General features: G+C 35.3%; 1 protein-coding gene and 1 long non-coding RNA gene across 6 annotated transcripts in view; one reads left to right on the forward strand and one right to left on the reverse strand.

Annotated features, from left to right (window-relative positions):
• LOC145259268 (uncharacterized) overlaps positions 1-19,556 on the reverse strand; it is a 112,661-nt gene that overhangs the window by 63,639 nt on the left and 29,466 nt on the right. The window lies entirely within an intron of this gene.
• LOC145259266 (polyprenol dehydrogenase-like) overlaps positions 1-19,556 on the forward strand; it is a 244,249-nt gene that overhangs the window by 20,960 nt on the left and 203,733 nt on the right. The window lies entirely within an intron of this gene.

The following is a 19,556-nucleotide window of genomic DNA, read 5'->3' on the forward strand; positions in this document are numbered from 1 at the left end:
GGAAGTTACATTATGACTGAAGTTTAATATCAGGAAGTACATTTGGCAGAACAGTTTGCTGCTGACCTTGCCTGTTATATCTGTAATATTTAAACTCCTCGGCTTATCATTTGCAGACAACATAAGTTGGAACAAAAACGTTGATAACAAGGCTACCTGAGAGTATCTTGTATCTGAAAACAAGCTATGCGACATACAAATATCTGTACGTGATGTTGCCAAATTAATCAAAAAAACCTTGATTCCAGTAAAGCAACTAGCCCTGACAGCATTCCATTTTTATAGTGCTCAAAAAGCTTCGACCAAAACTAGCGCCCATACTTACAAAGTTATTTAAGCGTTGTCTTAATGAGAAATGCTTCCCAACACCTTGGAAAATCTCATCAGTATGCCTTGCATTTAAGAATGCCTTGCATTCAAGCTGCTGGAATAGAGAAGTAGTCAACCATATCAGAAAAAATAACCTTCTTAGTGACATGCAATATGGTTTCCGTTCTGCTAGGATTAGCGAATATCTTGATGGAGGCTTCCTCTCTAGGACAATTGCTCTTGACATATCAAAGGCCTTTGATAAGGTATGGCATAAAACTCTACTTCACAAAATCTTCAGTTTGATATATAGGGGTTTTGGGCTTGTGGGACCATTTTGATTCTGTTTTTAGTTGGTAAAAATAGCTGCTAAGGGGTAAAAATTGTAAAAAAAAAAATCAGTCGAATAAAGCTGTTACTCATTATGTTACTTTTGCGCATTCATAGCTTAAAGTCACTTAATTTTTAAGTCTCTAGCGACGCTGGGCTGATAAATAAGGCTGGAGTCCTAACGTTTTAATTTCGGTTCTAGTGGATGGCACTGAAGTCATATGTTTTATACTTTTGAAGTCATTACTACATATCGGATAATAATCAATAGAGAATTGGCTCTATAATAATTTAATACAGAATCTGCATGAATTAAAATATAATTTTTTTTTTTTTTTTTTACATAGGCATCACCACATTATCAAGGCCAAGAGGCCACTCAAGGATAAGGGTTAAAGAGTGTACAGTAATCATTAGTAATGAAAATTTGGTAAATTTGATAACTTATATGGAACGGCTCATCAAGAACTTATTTACGTTAGACTTGAACACAACCATATTGTACTCAGCCGGAAAGCAGGAAAACGGAAGACAATTCCACAAGCGTGCAGTTCTAAGAAAGAAGCTTTGTTCATGGAATCTACGTTTAGGTTTAGGCACAGATAAAGAGTGGGGGGAATTATTGATAGTGTTTACAGCTAGACGAGTGTTTCTTGTGAAAGTTTGGCGAGGGGGGACCTTGCACACATTTCATCACCGGGCAACGCCAGGCACTTGCTTATATATATATATATCCATCTATCCATAGCCTTGAGCCCCTAAGGGGCATAGGTCATCTACAACTTTGTAGATGCTTTTGTAGCGACTGAGTTCTTTTTACGGGGTAGGGTGTTGGCCTCACGCCCAACCTTCTCAGAAGGTACATACAGCGCCTAGCCTTCCCAAATGGTCACCCATCTGGTATTGGCCAGGCTCAACGTTGCTTAACTTTGGTGATCTGGCGAGAACCTGTGTGTCAACGTGATTATGCTATATATATATATATATATATATATATATATATATATATATATATATATATATATATATATATATATATATATATATATATATATATATATATATATATATATATATATATATGAGAGAGAGAGCAAAAGTTTTGCAAAATATAATGTTCGCTGCATTTGGTTTTAGTAAAGTTTCGTTTCGTTCGTATTTTATTATAATTAGGGCAACCTAAAAATTGCAATTAATGCTCATTGAATGTTCTTATCACGTGAAATAAAAATATTTTGATTTATGAAATTTTCTATATAATTACTTTGTCAAATTACTCAACCTGTTTATTACATGCAATTTTTTGGTTGCCTTAATTATAACTTTTCATATTTCATAGTTTCTTTTATTTTTTTTGTTAAACCTTGGTACCTTTTACCACATTCTGGTTGTAATTAAACACTTATGGATGTATGAAGCAAAAAGAACGAAATGATACGAAAAGTTTTGTTTCATATATATATATATATATATATATATATATTTAGTAAAAACCTGAAGGTGCTCAATACTATTGCAGAGCAAATATATATATATATATATATATATATTATATCTGCTTAGTTACATATGTTTCGGTTACCGAATCGTATTAACGATCCAGTAACTTTGTCAGACTTTAACGGAAAACCTTTTCTGTTCGTCTGAAGTTGCTGGATCGTTGATACAATTCGGTAACCAAAATATGTGTAACTAAGCAGATAAAATAATAATAAAAAAAATATATATATATTAGTGCTGGGACGATTCCAATATTTTTCCCCGATTCCGATTCTTTATAAATCTCTAATTATTTAACTATAAGATTGTTATTTCCCCTGATTTTCATAAAAATACACTTCTGGAGGATAATCTATCGATTTTAGCTTATTAGTAATGGGACGATTCCAATATTTTTTCCCGATTCTGATACAATTACCGATTTCGTGATCAATTACTGATTCTGATTCTTTATAAATATCTAATTATTTAACTATAAGATAGTTTTTTCCCCCTGATTTTTGTAAAAACACATGTTAAATATGCAGCAATTTTCCTAAACGTCAAAATACACTTGTGGGGGATGACCTATCGATTTTAGCTTTACTGCTATTTTAAAATCAATAAATATTTATTATTTTATCGTTATTACCAGCAATGGAAGATTTTGCTTGAAACAAAATCAAATAAAAAAAGACAATTAAAAGAATCGTTTTGGCATCGGAAAATAGCCATCAATTTTTCCAATACTGATTCCAATACCCCCCCCAAATCTTCTGATTTTTCCGATTCCGATTAATCGTCCCAAAACAGAGCTATGAACACAAGATCAGCTGACAGATAAGTTGCTTTTGTTGACATTTCAGAGTTTATACCTGCGTGTGGCTAATTATATTCACCTGAGAGTAACTGCATTTGTAAATAATGATGGTTCGTAAATAATTGCGGCTTAAATGTGTCAATCAATTCTGATGAAGTGCATCGTGTTTTATGGACGACAGTATGGTGGAACAAAGATGGATTATCCTCTCGGATCACTGGATTAATGTCATCCAGAGATGCATCGTTAATCCGAGTCGTTAATTCGGTTATCTCTGTGAAACAACTGGGTTTAAAGCATAAACAATATCTCTATTTATATAAAATTAGGTATGTGTGTGTATGTTCATATCTGTGTGTGCAGAATTCACTCCTAAACTAATGAACCAATCATTATTAATTCTGGAACACGGCTGCTAGGCATAAGGGTATGTAATCTGACAAGACAAGTTCATATATTAGTTGTATTCCATGTAGCTGCCTTTAGCAACACATTTACTTGATATGGGGGGGGGGCAGCATAACTGAATGTACATATTAGTGATGGGACGAAATGTTTCATCCAATGCTAGTAGGCACAGGTGAAACGTGAACAAATACCGCGGCATCTTTCACGTTTTTTTTCTAATAGCTGGAAATACTTGATGCTTCTCCAAGGCTATCAAGGGTATTTTTTATCGTGATGCCATCACTAGATGGGTTGCCTACCACGGCATAAGAGAGGCCCATCTATCCTCGAGAGAAGGATAGACTGCACCAGTTTCCCAACCTGGTATTTTTACCTTGCAGTACATACAGCACCTCACCTTTCACCCATCTGGTACTGGCCAGGCTCAACGTTGCTTAACTTCAGTGATCTGGCGAGAACTGGTGTGTCGACATGATTGTGTCGTATATTGATGGAACGATTCCAATATAATTAGCGATTCTTGATTCTTTTAAAGTATTTCAATATTTAGCAACATTATATTTTTAAGGGGGGAGGTCGGATTTCTGTAAATACCCATGTAATTTATGCATATATTTTTCGGAGACGTAAAAATACACTTGTGTGTGGGGGGGGACTATAGATTTTAGTTTTACTGATTGTTAAAAATACATAATTATTATTTCATCATTATTGATGGAAAATTAATTCTTAAACAAAGACAAGGAAAGGCAATTGAAAGAATCGTTTTGGGTATCGGAAAATTGACACCAATTTTTTTGATTCTGATACCAATTCCGATACCCTAAAAAGTTTTGATTTTTCCAATTCCGATTAATTATCCCAACACAAGAACATATCCGCGTATAGAACGTCAAACTTATACAGCCACAAAGAAGTAAAAAAAAGATAATATGGACGTGAAAAATATATAAATCAATTTAAAATATACATTGTTAACCCAGGTGATTGTGTAAGTTAACTAGACTTAAAGCGTAAACAATATCTATATGATACTAGCGAGGAGACCCGACGTTGCCTAGGATTTAATGATGATCCACAAATGTTTCACACTCCCATATTTTTAATGTCATCGAAATCTGTGAAATCGCCCATCTTTCAATCAAGTCGATTGATTGTCTACTTTAGCTGGGGACCCACCGCAGTGTACCGGGAAGAAGCTTCACATGCCTCCCCACGGTGACTTAGTCCACAATACATTGTAGTCTAAATTGTACTGTAGATTTTATAAAATTATTATTTTTACAAATTAAAGTTCAAAATGAATAACTGAAGCATGCATGGTCCCCCGTAAGTGCATAGTGAACAAGGCATAAAAAAATGCAAAAGTTCAGCATTCTCCCCCCCCCCCCGATTTAGCCCCAAAAGTCCCCAGGGGACGTCAAATCCTGGTGAAAATGAACAAACGGTGTAGTTTTAGGTCTTAACATATGTAACTTTGAGTTCTGCACCATGCAAAAAAAAAAGAAATGACTAAGTCCATCATTTGCCCTTTCCTCATTTAATCCCAAAGTTCTCAAGGCCTTAACATATTTAAATTTGAGTTCAGCACCATGCTAAACTGCTAAATAGACATACACAGAAAATTTTGGACAAATATGGTAAAATAGTCCCAAAAATGGAGTGTTTTTATTAGCCCTAAACGGTCCTAGATATGACCTTAAATCATATTCGATGGTGAAGCTCCAGCTTGCGGGCTTTGGGGAGTGTGGAGCCACTCCTTAATTGCCATTGCTCCTAGGTCCACTCTGACCCAGAGTGGTAGTACCTGTTAGGGTCCCAACCCTGAGTTAAATAAAAACTAATATATTCTATTAAAAACTTTTTCTACAAAATCACTGGATTCGGCATTAAATAACCTGAAAAGGGTTGATATGCCATAAAACAACCAACCAACCAACCAACTTATTAGCCCTAAAAGAGTCCCTGGGGCCCACCCAAGACTTATCGCGAAGTATAGACAAACAAAATTATATAGAAATCACTTAGTTACAACTTTTCAGAAAGTTTTATAAAAATCTAAGGGATCAATTTTTTTTAATAGGCACAAAAGTGTTAATTTTAGCCATTTTAACCTGAAAGGCACCCCTAGAGGGGCAACTGGAGTTTTCCCGGAAAATCCGTTCTGCTACTTTTTTACTCATATCATGTTTAATGTTTGTGCAAAATGTCCCAAAATTCCAAGACATAGTTATTGAGAAATGTGTGGATAGATGAACGGATGAATGGGCAAAGGTTAATTTACAGGTCCACTCGCCTTTTGTCGAGGGACCAAAAAGTCAAGTATCATGCTTCAATTCTGCTCAAAACAAAAACATTTATTTTGAACACGCCCCTGTCATATCAAAGAACCTATTGTTGATTTTTATATGTCGAGCCTTTCGGCTTGTGGTAATAAAACTTCTTAAGAGCATTTGTGATGTTAGGCTGTGTTAAAATGGATCAAAATTGCTTATTTCTTCTTTCATTGGATTATTTCGATTATTGATAATTATCAAAGACATTCCTTTACAAAACCTATCTAAGAACACTGCCAGGCATACAAAGTACCTTCATGTGAAATTTCATAAAAATCTGCTCAGCCATTTTAGAGTTCATAGGGAATGAACTCACACATGCGTAATTCTTTTTTATGTAATAGTAGATAGATTCTGCTTGTTCCATCCTTAGTTGGTCTATACGTTACGTTTTCAGTAATTAGATATTCAAAAACAAAGCTCCATCAAAGGGAAGTCACTTTCATATTCTTATCCAGGGTTGCCAGATTGGCCTTTTCAAAGCCAAATTTCACGAATTTGGCTTTTTCTTTCTTTTTCTTTTTTTTTTTTTTTTTAATTTTATTTTTAAAGCAATTTATCCTTCAAAAATTGTATTGCTTTTTTGTATCAAAAAACAAAAAAAAAATTTTTTTTTTTTTTTTTTGTGCTATTCAGAAGACTGTTAGTTTTATCTAAACATATTTGTTGATCTATATATATTTTTCATTCCATGAAATTTGCACGGATCTGGGTTTTTTTTTTTTTCTTTTTTTTTTTTTTTACAAGTGAGTCGTCACTTATCAAGGCCCAAGGACCACTCGAGGATAAGAGTTCATGAATGTACGATGGTCACCGGAACAACAGTGTACTCGTAGTAATCTTTAATGGTTGAAATTAGGTATAATTTGATTATTTAAGGGGCCAGCTCAACAAAAACTTGTTTACATTGGACTTGAAGATGAACCATATTGTTGTCAGCCAGAAAACAGGCCAGCAGAACAGTATAAATAATAGTGCTAGTATAATAATAACTAGCGGGAGTTGTATAAATTCCACAGCAGCATGTAATATATTGGTGCTGGGCATTCTGTGGATGGCAATGATTAGGCTTGCTTTTGTGTTTTGGGAGGTCATGTTGGTGTTCTTGACGTATGACCAAATATAGTCCAGTGGATTCAAGTCTGGGGAAGAAAGGAGGGCCAGTGAGAGAAGGGTACAAAGTCGTAGCACTCCTTCTTCTAGGGCAACAATTTTATTGTTTCATTCTGTATTGGCATGAAATTTCCAGGCCTAACCATAGAGAAATTAAAATCTAGAAATTTTGATGGATCCCAGATTCAAAATTTAATGAATTACACAAATTTCTAGAATTTTATGAATCCTGCAGAACTGAGTGCCTGGGCGGCATTTACGAATGTAGCAAGATACTCCTTGGGAAAAAATAAAGGCGCTCAACTACAAAGATCTTGTTCAAACATTACTCATAAGTCTCCATGAATCCTCACAATATTATTTGCAGCCTTTTTATTTAAACTGTAAACGTATTTATCCAAGTAATCTGGTTTATGTAGAGACAAAATCTATCTGATTATTACGGGTTATCTCCAATATTCTTACAGGAGTCTGTAACATATTTCCATTGTATGGACGCCTGGTGCGAACGGAAACTCCACCATATCATTATATCATCTTTAGACAGAACAGATACTACCTTTAGAGCCTAGACAGAAGACATAGGTGTATTTTAGTTTCATGTACGGCCCAAAAACTACATTTTTTTTTTTTTTTTTTTTTTTTTTTTTAATTAATATTTTTACATTGGGTCGTCAGTGATCGGGAGATCCTATTTATTGAAAAGGATTATAAAAGGTGATAACATACTACGAACATTAAATTAACGTCTCTATATACTAATTCAATGTTCGTAGTATGTTACCACATTCTATCCTCCTTTTTTAATAAATGCTGTTAAAGTGAAATAATGTCCAGACAGTGATGTGATAAATGGAAGATGGTCATTCAAAGTATAAACACGAGCAACTTGTCTCGAAGAGAAGTACTGAACTGCCTATTTCCCTTTTGCTCCCTGCCGGCCCTCCCCCAATACCAGGGGAGATCATCAGTCTGGACATAGGATGGGACATTAACAAATTCGATCTCCCGATCGAATAATTTATAATCTGGAAACCATGACACACATACATACGCTAAAGGTACTACGGTTTTAATATATAGATAATAATATACGTTGCATATATCATTATATGCAGGATGTGTGTTGAGTATTTTAAGTTATATTTGACTAGCGACGAGGGTGACCGGCTTTGCTCGGGCGTAAAATAGGCTTAAATATGATATTTTAATTTGTCCAGATTTCGTATATATTATTATAAAGTTGTGATTTCAAAAGTAAAAAAAAAAAGTATTTAGATGCCATCAGCTAGAACCGAGACTGTAGCATTCAAAGCTGATGACGTTACCACAGTACCAACGTGACATGCATATGAACCGATTAAAAATAAACTAAGATGAATGTACAAAATGTATAACGATTTTTTTTCAATTTTGACCCCTCAAAAACTATCTTAACTGGTTAAAGACTCATAAGAGAATGATTTATAAAAAAATCCAATCATTCGAGGCCCCTAGCAGCACTGCTCTACGACTTTTAGTGTCGGAGGAGATAGTTTGAAAATATGGAGACACAGACAGACAGATATATAGCTTTTTATATATAAGATTATTTTATGCACAACATCCTGCACTCTTGTTCCTAATCATTCAACATTCATGCATGTTTAACCATTGTTCTCCTCCACCATTTCATAAACATTTTGTCAATGTGGCTCATGACGTGTTGCTACTGTCATTATTAGAGCTGTGACAACAGCATATTCTTTTCATTGTTTTGACCCTTGAGTATATATATATATATATATATATATATATATATATATATATCCGACACAGTTAATCAACCGGGAACCACATCACTTTGTATAAAAGCATATAAGATATCAACGGATACACACTCGAGAGTCAAAACAATAAAAAGAATATGCTGTTGTCCTAGCCCTAGTCATAATAATATATATATATGGTATGCCATATTTGCGTAGGAGCAAAGTGAAGTGGGCCTGCAGGATTACATGCTCAACTCTGATTTTGTATCAAGAGGTTTCATAACGCTTCGACTGATGTAACTACCAGCCTTCTTCTTGTCGAACATAGGATTCTTTATGTTGAACTCAAAAACCTGTATTGGATTTTCGAAATAATGTAACGTTGCCATTACAACCAAGAGGAAAGAAAGAAATAAAAATCCAGGTCGGCATTTTCTTTTTTTCTTTTTTTTTTTTTTTTTTACAAAAATTTTTATTATCGTTATTCTTCCATCTCAAAAAAAAAGTCTCTCACTGTCACAGGTAATCTAACCTGGCACACATCACATTTCTTTCTCATCCGACCACATGTCAGCAACAGCCGACCCATTCTCGTCCTTGAGTTTGCATGTTCATATTCTTCAATGCTCACTTTGCTTCTCTGGACCATGTGGTGCACTTTTTCTCCTTTTTTTTCCTTGTTCTTCTTGTGTAGTCTTCCTAATTTGCATATGTGCCTTTTTTGGCTGCTACTGCTGTCTTTTTTGCTGCTGATGCTTTCCCACGTGCTCATATGTACTGTTACACTAAACCCTTCGTTTAATCAATAGAGGTAGATTGTTTTTATTCTGTCGGACATGATGAGGGGGACGGGTGAAAGTGTTGTTTTATTTTATTAGTTATTATTAGGGTTAGGACAACAGCATATTCTTTTCATTGTTCTGACTCTCGAGTGTGTATTCGCTCATATCTTATATGCTTTTACATAGTGATGTGGTTTTCAGTTGATTAACTGTGTCTAACTGTCAGATAAATATTTGAGTCAAAATAATGAAAAGAATATTCTGTTGTCATAGCCCTAGTTATTATCCATTTAGTCTATATGGGAGCAAGGTTCACTGTCTATAAGCCGCATGTCAACCTGAATCAATGCTCTAAACATGTGTTGTAAGCATTGTATGGATCTTTATAAAACTTGATTTGAACATATTTTAAATTCGTATGATTTTCTATCAAGAGGTTTTATAACGCTTCGGCTGATGTAACTACTCTCGCGTGTTAAAGGTGCACACACGATAGTAGGAAATGCACTGAACAATGCGGATCAGGTTGTCAGAATTGATATTGTCAGTGGTGAAAGGTCAACTATTTGACACCCGCAGCTGTCGGAGGTGAGTGCACCTGTAAAAAGCAGGTCACATATATAGCCCAGAGAAAAAGGCAAAAAGAAGTTGGAAGCCTACAGTCAGCTGGTAATCAACATTACACAAGTGTGGCTCTATCCACCTACCTCCCAGTGGCACTCTCTGTCTCCAGTTGGATGCACGCATTATGAGGCAGTAAAGAAAGAAACAGCAAATAAGTTTTTATATTTTTATACAAAAATGAAGTGTACAAGTTTTGTTTTTTTTTGTTTTTTTTTTTCTCGCTGACGAAAAATCGACTGCACAACATACATTTCACTACCGAACATGGAAATCTTTGTAGAACTCAGAAACCTGTATCGGATTTTGAACTAAGCCTTTCGTTTAATCAACAGGGGTAAATTGTTCTTATTCTGTCAGCTATGACAAGAGGGAGGGGTAGAAGCGCTAATTTATGTTATTCAAATTATCATAATCCGTTATATTGTCAGCATAGCTCATCATGACTGACAGGAGAAAAGGTGTAGACGGGTCATTGGTGTGATAACTAGTTGCTCCAGGTGAAACTAGTCAGCCTTGCGTTGTATAGGTGTTGTTATTATCTAAGTAATATTTATATTTATCCTTTAATTAACGGGGCATATATACATATACATGTGTCAACATATATACATATACACGTGTCAACATATATACATATACACGTGTCAACATATATACATATACACGTGTCGACATATATACGTATACACGTGTCGACATATATACGCATACACGTGTCGACATATATACGCATACACGTGTCGACATATATACGCATACACGTGTCGACATATATACGTATATACATGTCGACATATATACACATGTCACCATACCTGTTCTACTGCTGGTCGCTTCTGGAAGATTCTTTAACCAACCTGGGAAGCCGGACCTGTTTTAAGAAAGATATGTGGTGTCATATTTCTGATATTTTTATTAAATATAAACTAAAAATCAAAAAGAAAAAAATAGAATAATTAACCTTTTTTTCTGATTCGGTCTAAAACTTTTGGTTATTTAAAGCCGCCATAAAAAAAAAAGAAATAAAAAGAACTGCCATCTGTTAGAATAGCTAGAGAGAAAGCAATTATTAACAATGAAGATACAGAACAGTAAAGCATGGATTGCTATATAACACCATTGTTCCAGCGCGGTTCATGTTCTGCATAAGTGCCAAAGCGATTTAAGGTCCTTTCCTGATCCTGGTGAACTTGAAGAAAGAATCGGATCACTTTAATCCTCCTTCTGATAGAAAGGAGTACCTGAACAGATAAAAAACCAAGTGTATTAAGTTTTGTAGGCCTATCTAATCTCTTGAAAGTATTCACAAAACCTACAGATGCTTCACAAGACGTTGTAGGATTTTATATATTTTATTCACTCCCAAGTATTTGTCACAGCAAAAGAGAATGATCAATGGACTCTCAGCTTGTGGGGTTTTCGATGTCTCTGTTCTGAGGGGAGACCTGTTTAGTCCATCCGTCTTTCTTGGCATTTTGAACCCGAGTCAAACTATGCTTGCACAAACCGGAACATGTGACACGTAACATCTAATCCCCATTTGGATACTTCCGGTGCAAACTGACCAGTCACAAAGTTTGATACATGTCAAAACATGTCCCCATTCAAATCTCTGTTGTCCACTCATTGTTAGATAGATAATTAGATTAGCAGATAGATAGATAAACAGATTACAGATAATTAAATGCTTCAACCTGGCTATTATCTAACACTTGGAAGACAGTCAAACTAGGATGGGAGTCTCCAAAATTTTTGAATGAGAGGTGAGCATATTGCTGAATGTTTTAGAACTGCATGTGCCCAAAAAAAAATTAAAAAAAAAAAAATGACCTGAATGTGTTTTATACTGTTTTGTTAATTGGCGAAACTGGTTCTCCAAAACCTCGTTTTTTTTTTTTTTTAATTTTCTGAACAAAAAGGAAATCATACTATTTTCACACATTTTCATTTTTTTTCATTTTTGGTCTAGACTATTTCTGGGTTAATTGCAGAATAATTCTGGTCCTGTGCAGTTCTAGACGGTCCATCCTTCTCAGGCTTTCCTTTTATTTTTGAGAAAGGGTTAGTTTATTGCTAATCTCCTGAGGTGCCCCTACCAGAGAATACCTAGGCATTTTTTTTGCAGATCAGAGATACTCACTTTTCATTTCTACTTTTCGACTTTCTGTCTCATTTCTCACGACCGGTTATATCTACCATCTTTATCACGCTATAATTGATAATAGCGGACTGCATGGAGTTGCCATTGCATTCTGCTTTGCAACACAAGCCCCTCCCCCTCCCTTTGGCGGAATCAATCTCCCATCAGTTGGCAAGAAAATCGACCGTCTAGACTAGGGATCTCCAAAGTTTTCAAATAGGGTGCCATATTGCTGAATTTTTTAGAGCTATGCTGGCTAAAAAAAAAAAAATGACTTGGACATGTTTTATGCTGTTTTGCATATTAGATTTCCTTTAGTGAAGCTGGTTCTCCAAAACCTCAATCTTTTAATTATTTTCTGAACAAAAACAAAAACCAACACACTATTTTCACATATTTCCAATTTTAACAGAATTTCAGTAAATTTTTTAACTTAAGTGGAACGGCTCATCAAGAACTTGTTTACGTTGGATTTGAAGAAAGCATATTGTAGTCAGTTGGAAAGTAGGAAAACATGCCTGCAGTTCTAAGAAAGAAGCTTTGTTCATGGAATCTACGTTAAGGTTTAGGCACAAATAAAGAGTGGGGGGGAGGGAATTATTGATAGTGTTGTCAGCTAGACGAGTGTTTCTTGTGAAAGTTTGGTGAGGGGGGGGACCATAGATTGAAGCTCAGTCGAGCACTTGCCATAAAAATTACGATAAAGCAGAGACAAACTTGCAACATCTCTACTGTGAGATAGAGGTTGCACGGAAGAGAAAAGGACATCTCCTACGGGACTAAACTGAAATTAAACAAAAAACAAGTAAATTTATTTGAAGCCTGGAAAAATCATGTATTACAAAAGAAAATTGCGAGCATGAAAAGTAATATGGTTAAGCTTAAACATGGAAAAGTTAAGGACTATTTGTTAAAATTAGAAAAGAAAAGGACAAGATATTCTAGTAAAAAAAATATAAATTTATAAATTAAAATATTGCAGCATTAAGAAATTTTTTATTCAATTTATAACATTATATAATAAATTCTTAATGTTGCAATATTTTAAATTATAAATTTATTATATTTTTTTTTTACTAGAATATCTCGTCCTTTTCTTTTCCAGTTTTAACGTATTTTTCTATTGTAATATAATAATAAGTAGATAAAATATATATATATATAATATATATGATATATATATATATATATATATTAGCAAAGGTACCTGTCGTTGACTGGGTTCAAAAACAGCCTACAGAAAATGGACTCTGATTTATGAAAGTATGATAGGTTATGAAAAGGAAGGGTTGTAAATTTGGGTTGAATTTGGGGGTATCAAAATCAAAGTAAAATATGATGAAAGTAAAAATAAAATCGATAAACCCCATAATTTATTATGCCATACCTGTTCACACTGAAACACTTGTCACAATATTCTGTGGATCTATATTAAAAAACCTTGTTAAACTTTGTGATATATTTCCATTCTATTGAGGTCAGGTGCGAACGAACACCCCCTAATTTTATTATACCATATTTCTTCAAACTGAAACATAATTATCAAAGTATACTTACGCAGATAGATATGACAAGTCTTTATTAAAGTTTGTGCCTATTTCCATTCTATGGTGGCCAGGCGCAAATGCAGACCCCACAATTTTATTATACCATCCCTATTTAAGTTAAAACATACTTATGAAAGTATTCTTATGTACATCTATATCAAAAACACTTGTAAACGTTTTTTTTTTAAATTTTTCAATTTAAATTTTTTATTTCCATACTTTGTGGACCAGCCACAATTTTAATGAACCACCATTCTGCCAGATCAAACATACCCATTCCTGTGTCTCGATACATCTTCTATCATTATATGTAATCAATTTTTTAAAATGGTCAACCATATAGGAGCTTATTTGTGACCAGACACACACACACACACATTCAGCTTTATATATATATATATATATATATACATAGGCATCGCCACTTATCGAGGCCAAGAGGCCACTCGAGGATAAGGGTTAAAGAGTGTACAGTAGAAATTGAACAATATAGTAATCGTTAATAATGGAAATTCGGTAAATTTGTTAACTTATATGGAACGGTTCATCAAAAACTTGTTTACATTAGACTTGAAGACAACCATATTGTAATCAGCTGGAAAGCATGAAAACTGAAGATAATTCCACAGACGTGCAGTTCTAAGAAAGAAGCGTTGTTGAATCTACATTTAGGTTTAGGCACAGATAAAGAGTGGGGGAAATTAGTGATAGTGTTTTCTGCTAGACGGGTGTTTCTTGTGGAAGTCTGGTGAGGGGGGGGGGGCGATAGGTTGGAGCTCAGCCGAGCACTTGCCATGAAAATAACAATAAAGCAGAGACAAACTAGCAACATCTCTTCTATGAGAAAGAGGTTGCAGGGAAGAGAAAAGGACATCCCCTACGATGCTACAAAGTCTATTTTGAACTCTATCAAGGCAGGACAAGTCCTTTCTAGCAGCTCCTGCCCAGATGTGGCAACAGTTCTCCATTCTTGGACGTACCTGGCTCTTATATGAATAGAGAATTGCATTAGCAGTGAGATATCTACAGGATCGATAGAAGGATCCCACCATTTTTCCAGCAACCTTGGCAACAGATTTGATGTACCTGTTCCATTTAAGATCAAGAGTAAAGGTCAAGCCCAGAAGCTTGTCAAAACATGAGGCCTCCCCAAGACGAGCCATTTATTTCAGTTGATGCCAGATGGGTATTAGAACGTTGATGATGTAAAGAGAGAAGCTTGGTTTTAGATGCATTAAAAATAACCAGCCACTCCTGTCCCCATTGTACCACGTGCTCAAGATCAGAGGAGAGAGAACTTGGTTGTTTATAGTCTTAGATGTGCTACCATAGATGGTAGTGTTATCAGCATAAATGTCTATGAATGATGTATGGATGTGATTTGGAAGATCATTAATGTAGATCAGGAAAAGAGTTGGGCCCAGGATTAACCCCTGAGGGACTCCATCATTAATACTGTGGGCTTCTGATTTTTGCCCATCAACTACTACTCTTATGAACCTATCAGAGACAAATGATTTAATAATTGAGAAGACATTTCCAGCTATACCATAGCTGATCTTGTGAAGTAAATCTTTATGCCATACCCTATCAAAGACCTTTGATATGTCAAGAGCAGTAGCCCTAGAAAGGTTGTCTCCGTCTAGAGATTCGCTAATCCTATGAGATATAACTGTAAGCACATCTGCTGTAGATCTAGCAGAACGGAAACCATATTGTGTGTCACTAAGGTTATTTTTGCTGAGATGGTTGATTACTTCTCTATTTAACAGGTTCCAGCAACTTACTCATGACGCACAGAAGACTTATTGGCCTGTACTGAGAGGGGGGTGAGCGATCACCTGGATTCTTAAATACAGGGCATACTGATGAGATTTTCCAGGGTGTTGGGAAGCAATTCTCCTTAAGACAACGTTTAAACAGTTTTGTAAGTATGGGCGCTAGTTCTGGTTGAAGTTTTTGAGTACTATAATTGGAATACCGTCAGGGCCGGTTGCTTTACTGGAAAACTTAAAATCCAAGATTTATACAGCACAGCTACTCACTGAAAACTCTTCATCTCCAAGACTTGTGCAGAATAGCTAACTATCGGAAACTCTTCTGAAATTAAACATGGCTTTCAATTTAAGAATACCCATAAAAGTTAGTTCTTAGTCTTTACAAGCGATATTATCCCTTTCTCTCCTATCCGGGTAACGCCAGATAATCTTGTTAGTTCTCTAGAAGAGTGGCTTGTGCCAAAATGGCTTCTTCCAACTTTTACAATTATTTCTCATTTGTTCGTATACCTATTATTTTCAAAGCATTAATCCAGGTGCACTACGTGAATACCCAACAGAGGAAAAAATCAAGAACACACGTTTGTTGATAATTATTAAAAAAAAAAAAATTAGTTCTCTGGTCATGAGAAGCCATTACCAACTGGAACGCTGCAAGATGAATAAAACCTACACACACGCACACCAACCGAAATAAAAAAAAATTAAAAAAATTTTTAAACTACAAAACAGAGAATGCAGAAACAAATGAGATTTCTGAAGATATTTTTGAAGGATTGGGAGAATGAGTTGCATGGAAAGAGCGGAGTAGGAGAGGGGGGGCATGATCTTCTGAGATAAATGAAATTGGTTTTGAGGTTTGACCATGTCAAAGAGACAAACAGAAAAAAAGATTAACACGAAATTTCTCCTGAAAATACTTTTTTTTATTTTCTTTTACTTTTTTTTGATAAGGAAATTATATTTTAAGGCTAATTTTCCCTAAGTAATAGTAATACTAAGGACATGTGCGTGTAGTCTATATATCTCTAAAAGTGAGAATGTGTGTGTGTATATGCGTGTGCGAGGACATTCTCAACCTACGTACTCAACTAATTTTTGATGTACAGACTTAAAATTTGGTATATAGGATATTCAGACATGTGGAAAACTTAAATCGGTTTTCATCTGGAAAAAAGGGGTTGCTAAGTGGTCAAAATTGAAAAATTAGTACTTGGGGGTTATTGGATTTGTATATATTGTTGTCGACTATTTCACGAGGTTTGAAAACACTTTTTAAAGATCGTGTTAAGTTGGTCTAATGGCTATCGTACTGGCTGTTTTTAGTTTTTTTGGTTTCAGTCTCGGCTCGAGTATTTTTTTTTAACTTACAAGAAGTGAACTGTTTAGAAAAAAAAACATAATACTCGTATGCACATGTCTGTTCCTTTTCGTTTTTTTTGTTTTTTTTTCAATTTATTTTATTTTTTTTTTTTTTTTTAAAGGAATTTAACGTTACGTTTAATACCGGGCAACGCCGGGTACATCTTCTAGTATATATGTAATGTCGCGTATATTGTCCAAATGGTATATCTCTATAACTAAAACAGATGTATATGTGTGTGTAAATATTTAACCGAGAAATGAGTTATGCAGATTGCTCCTTTTAATTAATACAACAGATGTGAATTTTTTATATATGCATTGCATAATATAAGAGTATAAAAATACACACACACATAATATATACTAGCAAAGAGACCCGACGTTGCCCAGGATTGAATAATGATCAACGAATGTTTCACACTCTCATATTTTTATCATATCGAAATTGGTGAAATCGTCCATTATGCAATCAAGTCGATTGATTTTCTGCTCTAGTTAAGGAACCCGTCGTGGTGCACTAGGAGGAAGCTTCACATGCCTCCCCGCCATGACTTAGTCCACAATACATTGTAGTCTGCATTGCACTGTAGAGAACCTACTGTTGATTTTATGAGATTATTTTTTTATATAATGCCTTGAATTCAAGTTTAAAATGCAAAAGTCGAGTATCATGGTTATTAAACCATATGCTCTAAACAGAAACATTCATTTCCAACGCGCCCCTATCATATCAAAATACCTACTGTTGATTTTGTGTCGGGCATTTTGGCTTGTGTGGTAATAAAACTTCTCAAATGCACTTGTGATGTTAGACTGTGTAAGGTGTTTACTTTAGTCAAAATCTGTTTCTTCTTTCATCAGATTATTTCGGTTATCGATTATTGATACTTATCGAAGACATTCCGATAAAAAATCCTATCTAAGAACACTGCCAGGCACATAAATTACCTCCACATGAAATTTCATAAAAATTGGGTTGGTCGTTTTTGGAGCAAATTCACACACAATGTTCTTTTTATATAGAAGTAGAGATAGCTATATATTTCAAATAAAATTTTCTATTCAAATATAAATCTTTAACACAAAGTTCCTTTCAAATAGCTCAATAGTACAATACTAGAGCTATAAATACTTTGTATATTTTACCTCTTTATTCTTCAATGGAAAGTTTGGTTTGTGTTTGGTGTTGCAGGTTGTATGGTTGGTGTCCATGAGATTGCAACCATGACTGTCTTCAAACGAGACCTAACCCTGATGCACATGGTCTTAATAGTGTCTCTCAAGAGACGCTGAACTCCAGTTTGATCTTGACGATCAGCTCGTCCTTGGTTTTACAGGTGGTACAGTTGGCGTCTTTCTCAACTACACCCCATACATTACAGGATTGGTACCAGGCGAGATGTGGGGCCAGATGTGAAGTCGTGGAAGTTCTCAGACAGATATTTTTGTTTTGTTTTTTTTCCAGAAAAATGACGTAGAGCAAAGTCCTGCTATCATGTGTGTATAGTCTTTATGCAGCCACTTTCTTCATCCAATGCTTGACAGCATGGAAGGAAGATCAAGAAGAATGCAATAGAACTCGATACCAAGTTGTTCTAAATAGATGCAGAAATAAATCCATCACATTTTTCAGATACTTATTCATGGAACAATGGCTGGAACCAAACTATTGATAAAATCAAAGCACTTCTCCAAAGTATTCAAATAAATTTGATTTTTTTTTTTTTTTTTATTCACTTTTTGTGAATAGAAATAATAGTCGATGAGATTGCAATCACAATGGTCTCTAGACAGAACCTGACTCTTGAGCACACGGCCCTTTATGGTCTTCTTTAAGAGACACTCAACTCTAGTTTGATCTTGACGGTCAGCTTGTCCTTGGTATTACAGATGGTATGGGAAAGGCCTTTGGGAAGGTTATAAAAACGTCATTGGCCAATAATTGATGTATTCTCAAAATTCAACTACATCTTCTCTGGAAAAGAACTTTGATCTTGATGATCAGCTTATTCTTGCTGTTGCAAGTGATACAGTTGGTATCTTTCACATCTGCACTCCACACATAATAGTCCATGGGGTTGCAATCAGGTGAGCTTGAAAGGGGGAGGCAGACGTTGAGACTGATAAAACCGTGGAAGTTCTTAGATAGCCATTTCTAGGTTTTTCTGGAGATGTGACACTTAAAGTCCTGCTACCACACATATGGCCTTCCCGCAGCCACTTTCTTTGTCTAGTCCTTGACAGCAGTGGATGGCAACTCCATATAGTCATCGGAGTTGAGTGCAAGTCCGTTTTCCAAAATGTGAGCTAGCATGATATGGCCTTTGCTAAAAACATGATCCATCATAGTTTGAGGAAACTTTGTCTTCATGACGTGTGGGACTTCATGCAGACCCACCCACCCCCTCTTTTTTCCTACTGTATTCACCTCAAACAAAGCATATTGCCACTTGGACATAAGGGGCTAAGCAGATACTATGTGGGACCATGATTAATATGGGCTCTATGTAGGAAGTTGAGCAACGAGATCTCTGTCTGCATTACATTTACATTTAAGTACAGTTGGGGAAGCAGGATACTGAGGGAATTCCAAAGTCTATCAGTTCAAAGGAAGAAAATATTAGACTAAAATTAAAAAACTTCCCAGCATCCAAGAAGGGTTGGGATTATTTTGCTTGTCGGGTTAGTTGGTATGTTTAGGTTGACGGAGACATGAGTGTTTCGAGTTTGTTGGAGCACTTTCAATAAAAAAACTTGTAAAACAGACACGGGTG

This window comes from Euprymna scolopes, chromosome 34 (genome assembly GCF_053919585.1).
Source record: "Euprymna scolopes isolate OS-2025 chromosome 34, ASM5391958v1, whole genome shotgun sequence".
Taxonomy (NCBI): domain Eukaryota; kingdom Metazoa; phylum Mollusca; class Cephalopoda; order Sepiida; family Sepiolidae; genus Euprymna; species Euprymna scolopes.